Consider the following 7,501-nt stretch of genomic DNA (forward strand, 5'->3'; position numbering starts at 1 on the left):
GCCGGTGCTTCAAAAGGGATTAACCCTTGTCGAATCAGCGGGTTTCGGCCTTTTTTTTTTCACAGCCAGATTCGTCGCAGGGTTCTTTTGAACGCGCGGATGCTCGCAATGATTAGATTTGCCATGGTTCGTCTGATTTTCAGCGCTAATTCAATGAATCTTGTGTTATCGCTTAATTCGATCAAGCGCCAGGGCTCGGGTGACGCTGATGGCTGAGTTTCTGGATGGAATTTTTCCATTCCGAGGCGTGCTTCATCATATTTTCGTCGTTGCGTGGTGATACTGAAGTCGGGAGCTTTTGAGAACTCGTTCATTGGATCCATGAAGACCACATTTACAGGTTGGGCCACAGTCGATGGTACCCTGGACTTTTACGCAGAACGGAAGGCAAAATTTCATTGAAAATTTGGTTCTTGGACAGAAACTATTGGTCTATCGATATATTCGGCGCTGCAATGTAGCCGCTTATATTAGAAAGTACTAACAACTTCGATATTTCTAATAGAATATCCTTTATATCATTTTTTTTCGGTTTGCCGAGGCCTCTTGATCATTTATGTGTTAACTTCCTTGTCTCTATCTCTAGCAGTTTTGGAGTGAATGATTGCGTTTCTTCTTTTTTGTGCAAAACATAGCTTCAATTGAACATTCATCACTTAGGTACGTGGTTTCCTAGAAAGCTGATATTTCGGCTACGGATTACCAATATCCCGTGTATCATTTACCTGTAATAAAACTAATATCGCCATCATACTGATAATAACTAATCATACAGGGTTGTTCGAAATCACAAGCTTCAACGAGACATAATAAAATGATAAAAAGAAATTTTTCAAATGGGATTACCTGCGTATCATAAGATGTAGGTATTCCTATACCTAAATTGTAAGATTTCATAATAAAAAGCAAGTTTTCATTCCAATGGCAATGTTAAGACACCTACATTTGGTTTAGACATCCATGACATCTCTTTTAAACTATGTTAATTTGACAATCAGCATCGATTGTAAACTATTGATGAATTTATCAACGGATATTCAATTGACAGGTGATTCTTCCAGGCCGATGCTTATAAATTTTCTCTAATTCATTGGTTCTGAAGCAGGATCTCGGGCTGGATACAAATCTCATTAAACATTCTGCATGTTCTCTACTACAAATTGATTGTATTGGCAGTGAAGAATAAATAATTTCATAAAAATTTGTGTATGTTGTCACTTATTGCCTTCCCTTTGAATGGTTTTCAATAAAATATTAGTGGTCTTCGAGGGTGCAACTGCAATCCTGCTGATCCATAAGAAATCTATTACTTTCTCGGGTGAAAATATTCGATTTTCTATTTTCGATTTTTTCCCTTCAAAAAACCTATGAGTTCTGGAAATGTTGAAATATCGATATTGTCTTCAATAAACAGCGTTGACTTCAACATGCATCATTTGGTACACTCTTGTTGGCTACTTTAATAATTGGCTTCTTTTCATGAAATATGCCAGCATTGTTGTTTCCGATATTGAGGTTGAGATGTACCTACCGTAAATTCATTATTACCCATATACATTTTTAGACTCCATTCTTTGAAACACTTATATGCTGTTTGGTAACGTTTCTTAGACTTCACCGGTAAAAGGCATTCACAATTGTTTTCACCTTGAACTTTTCTTGGAATAAAATTTAGTTAAGGAAATGTAGTTTTGACAAAAACTTTGTTTGACAGATGATACAAGACAAACTGATATTTTATTGAAAGTATAGTTATTTATAATACAAGTGCAGAAAGCATTGATGTTCTTCCACGAGGTCAAAATTGAATGAACGAGAAGTAGGAGTCAAATTTTGGATCATAGATATTATCAATAATAACAATTTATTATCCCGACTTCAACGTAGGAGCGAAAACTCCTCTAGCAGTCAATTTTCTCACTCTCCGCCAAGGGAAACATTCATTCTATACCGAATATTCAAAATATCACCCTCTGGTCCTCGTCCACGCGATGCCTCCGATCCTTGGGCATTTTCGTCACCCCCTAGGAGTTTCCATACCATCCTTGATGTACCTAAAAGAACAACTTTTCTATTATATAACATATACTCACAAGCCCTAGTTCCTTAATATTTCTCTTGAGGTTTTTTGATACTATTCCTGTTGTTGAGATTATAATTGGGATATTTCTTGTTGAAATCATTCCCTACGTCGATGAGTATTGCTGTCTTTTGATGTTTATCAACTAATAATATATCTGCTCTGTGGTGACTGGTGAGGAACTGTTTTTTCAGTGAGAACCGTACAAATCTAGTACGTTTTAAAGCGTTCATTCTCCAGGATAATTTCAGATTTGTATTGAGATTTGTATTCACTCTGTATCACTCCTAACATGGATGCCAATTCTTGATGAATCTACTGCATCTTTTCTTTCTTTTTATTCGTTACCTGTAAGATGTCTAAAATACTGGTAGTTCACTGATTAAATTTTGTTCAAGATGATTCTGGCCCTTACCTTAACCGGCTCGAGAATCCAATATTTCAGCAAGATAATGCCCGACCTCATGTTGCCAGAGTTAGTTTAAACTTTTTCGAAGCGACTCATGTGAATCTTTTGCCATGGCCGCCCAAATCCCACGGACTTTGGCAGCTCTGAGACATGAAGTAGAGGTAGCTTGAGATAGTATCCCTCAAGAAGAAAAAAAACAATCTTATTGCAATGCCAAAACGTGTTAGGGAGTGCATAGATAATCGCGGAGGACAAACACATTATTAACAAATTTATCAAAAAAAATTGTGAACCCTTCGTTTTTTTTTCAAATTTCAATCATTAACTCCTTGCTATGCTATCTATGTTTTACAAAAAAATTAAAATTTGAACAGTTTCTTTGTCAGTCAGTATATTAATTAATTACCATCAGATGGCACTGCACACTACAAAACTCTAATATCGGATTCTATTTTATCCAACATTCCGCTGAAAAAAAAAAATGAAAAAAATTTGGTGGAAAATTCGAAGCTATCCACAAGGGTATCCACAACAACCCCTGACACCCCTTGTTCATCAAATCAGCCGATCCCACAATATAACTCAATTAATATCCACGTGGCCCGTATCGTTCAACATTTCAATGGAACGACAAGGGTAGAAGATGGATTGGATGAAAAGTTAATCTTTCAAGTAGAATCCCAAGTAATCTAGGGTCTTTTAGATGGCGTTTGCTCCTCGACTTCTGCCTGGTTCCAGTATGCCCTCACATTAATCACTCTTTTGGCTGCTTCATAAATCTCGCAAAGGTTGCACGGGAATGAGAGTTGGCTGGGATGCTTTGTAGAATATATTAGCGGGCCCTGTCTCACAACGACGGTTTTATTGTGGTTATCGGGACTTTGAAGGGTTAAGCGACGAAAGTAGGCCGTTAATTGTCAGTTGGAAATGTTGGGAAACGAAGAGATTCCGACAAGGATCTGTATGGATTAGATTAAGGATGCTTTTCTCTGCTAAGGGAGTTTGATGGATAATCTGGTTTGACGATGCAGCAATATGAGTTTAGGGCGTTTTCACTTAGAATTAAAGATTTCAATTCCCCACCTATTAAAGTTACATAAGGTGTCCCTCAAGGTAGTCATCTGGTTCCCATATTATTTTTAATTTCTATAAATGATGTTACCTAGCGTTCAGATATTACACAACTACAACTACACAAGTCCATTGAACCAGAATGATGGAGTCTTTTTTGAAAATTTTGGAATCGAACTAAAAATCTTCCATGCCCCCCCTTTCTGGTCCACCTTCGTCTCAGTTGCCAGGAAGATTTTTCTTGTTTTAGTGCGACGGCACACATTGAATATTAATTCACTTTTATTTCGTTGAGACGGTTTTTTTTAGGTTTCATTTATATAACCAGCACTGTTTACTTTTTAGTAGCAGTGGCAGCAATTTATAAGGTTTTTCGACGATGAGCCGTTTGGGTATGACATTCCAGACTCGGTAGGATGATGGTATTTCACATCAGTGTGAAGTATCCTCATCACTCTTTCGTTTTTTAGGGAGAGACCTTCAGCAACCGAGGTCCGTTTCACTTTGTTACTCGACTCTGAGTAGTATAAATATTTAGGGTGTAAAGAGGTTCTCATCAAGCTCCTTTACACTCAACCCTCTTTCATTTCTAGAGACAGGCCTTCAGCTACAATACTTGTAAATATTGGAAAAAAAAGATTTGATACTCTAGATATCTAATCCTAATATGAAATGAGACGGTGAAGTGAATACTCATTCTTAAAAAAATAATTTATGGGACTCAGAACTCAGAGTCCGTTGATGACAAGACAATGTAGTTAAAGAATTGCAACACAAAAGTCAATTAATTACTGTCTGTTTTATTGAAAGTGATTCAAACTTTTATAGGTAATGTTTTCTATAATCTATATTATGCAACATATTGTGGTTCTGTTTCAAAATGTATTACTTTATCGAAGAATCACGAATAAGTAAACAACATAAAATCTATTAATGAGCTAATTATCAGAATAAAAAAAACAACTATGTTATGGATGTTAAACAGGACCGGTTCAGCTATTGAAGAATTGTGGTTAGAGAAATATTTCACTTATAAGATCTGTGATACGAAAAAGAATCATCATAATGGTTGGTTTAGCAGAATTTCTGACATGGCGAGCTCTCTGTTACGAATCGCAGTGTTTTATCCCGATATTAATGATAGAATCCTCTGTGAGTTGTCTCAGTAGTCCCTGCTTTATACACCTACACACTTCCTGAACGGAGTGTGGTGATAAACAGTGAACGTTAGTGCCAATATACATTGGCATGAGGGTGTACTGGAATTAATAGGGGAAACTCAAGAGCTTTGCTTATATAGACAGGAGTTATTCAGGTGAATTCGGACAATGAAGTATTGAGAATCAATTTTCACTTAATGTACATTTTTTTTGACGTCATATTTTGACCGACACGGTTATTGAAAAGTTCTTTTTCGCCGCTGGAGGAAAATATTTAGCCTAGCAATGATAACTATCAACTATTAGACTTCCACTCTGCTGTGGAGCTTGGTCGTGTATGGTCTCCTGGAGAGGGTCACGGCAAGTGGTTTCCATACTCAGGCGTATACCTACGACATAGTGGTGACTCTGAGAGGCAAGTAAGACAGTTCAATACGTGACCAAATGCAGTTATACTTTTGCCAGTGAGTGTAAATATCTGGGTGTTACTCTGGATAGTAAGCTCAACTGGGGGATTCATATAGACAATACTTTTTCCAGAGCCACTGCAGCCATGTGGGTCTGCAAAAAACTCTTTGGAAAGACATGGGGAATGAGATCGGATATGGTACTGTGGTTATACACTACAGGGCGTGTATTCACATAACTACGGACAGCCAGGCCACGCTGAGGTCTCAGCAATCATATTTGCAGAGGATCTCTGCTGATAAGGGAGTGCCGTAATACTATAACGCAACTGGCCAGAGGGAATAAAGTAACTGTACTATGGGAATCGGGGCATTGTGGTAATGAAGGAAACGAAAAAGCCGATGAACTTGAAAAAAGGACATCAAGGTTAAAACGCAACAATGGGAGTTGGACAATACGAAAACACTCTTGAGAAAAACTCCAGGTCTTACTCAGGCAAACAAATTTATGGTGCTAACCTACACTAGGAAGCTTCTGAAGCTATCACGAGCTGAGCTTCGGATAATGATGAGACTGCTGACAGTACACTGTCGGTGCAAATACCTTTTGTACCGCATGGGTAAGTCAACAGATGAGATATGCAGGCTGTGTGGAAAGGAAGTAGAAACAGCAAAACAGTCCTCGTCTGACTGGCCTAAGAACCACTCACATGGGAGAGTTAGTTCTGGATAATCACAAAGTAATAGCCAAGGCTCCTAAGGATATTGTCAGATTAGTTAACCGTATCGACGTTCTTCCTGTGTTTGTATGAATAGGTAGAGTTAAGAACAAAAAATCAAATTGGTCGCAGTTCCTCCAAGGTTAATAGAGCCACAACGACCCCGATCCAGAGAATACTAATAACTATTATACTTCATCTTTGGCAAAATTAATTCAGCATGACATTCGCAATCAGGCGAATTTTCCATTGATCAATCAATTTGAACGATCGTAAATGTGAATCTTATTTGAAGGAGGACCTCCAGATTTTATGAATTTCGATAAGTTTGCAAAAAAATTACATATTTTATTCGGAGAAGAAATGTTGTCAGATTAGTTAACCGTATCGACGTTCTTCCTGTGTTTGTATGAATAGGTAGAGTTAAGAACAAAAAATCAAATTGGTCGCAGTTCCTCCAAGGTTAATAGAGCCACAACGACCCCGATCCAGAGAATACTAATAACTATTATACTTCATCTTTGGCAAAATTAATTCAGCATGACATTCGCAATCAGGCGAATTTTCCATTGATCAATCAATTTGAACGATCGTAAATGTGAATCTTATTTGAAGGAGGACCTCCAGATTTTATGAATTTCGATAAGTTTGCAAAAAAATTACATATTTTATTCGGAGAAGAAATGTTGTCAGATTAGTTAACCGTATCGACGTTCTTCCTGTGTTTGTATGAATAGGTAGAGTTAACAACAAAAAATCAAATTGGTCGCAGTTCCTCGAAGGTTAATAGAGCCACAACGACCCCGATCCAGGGAATACGAATAACTATTATACTTTATTTCTGACAAAATTGATTCAGCATGACATTCGCAATCAGGCAAATTTTCCATTGAACAATCAATTTAAACGATCGTAAATGTGAATCTTATTTGAAGGAGGACCTCCAGATTTTATGAATTTCAATAAGTTTGCAAGAAAATTACATATTTTATTCCGAGAAGAAGTGACTTTTCATGGGGTGCCTCCAATTAGCCGCAACATTACATTCGCCGGGTAAACACAGACACGCCATGAAAAGTGACTCTTATCCTCCTTATGAAAAAATGTTCTATTTTCGATATAACTAGTGGAATGGAAAAATCTCAAAATTGTTAATGAAATCTGAACAGGAGAGTGAATTGTGGCGTCTTTTTTCACTTATAACATGAAACATTTGATATTATTGTGCCCGTGAAGAATATATGTAGGATCCAGTTTATTGTTCCCTGAAAATAATTGAGATGGTCAACCGGATGCTTGGAGACCTATTAGTCTCTTCAAGTGCCAAGGGCATGACAAATTCAATGAATTTACAGGGAACGAATTGTTATTGTACATAATGTAAAAAGGATGTGTAATTCTTCGGGGTGTCGAAGAATGTGTCATGTCGGTTGTAAAACTTAAGAGATTTACTGGGGTTGGGAAACAAGACGGTTGTACCAGATGTGTTACATATGTTTCTCAGGTTCTAGTCCTTCTAGAATATTCGATTTCCAGGAATCCGCGAAGATCTTTGGGGGCGGTACGGCAAAAGCCCTTATTGGACTAGGAGATGGTACTTTCCCCTAAGGGTGTGGCCAAAACGAAAAGAAGGGAGGTCGATGTTCGAGACAGGG

This window comes from Harmonia axyridis, chromosome 1, assembly GCF_914767665.1.
Source record: "Harmonia axyridis chromosome 1, icHarAxyr1.1, whole genome shotgun sequence".
Taxonomy (NCBI): domain Eukaryota; kingdom Metazoa; phylum Arthropoda; class Insecta; order Coleoptera; family Coccinellidae; genus Harmonia; species Harmonia axyridis.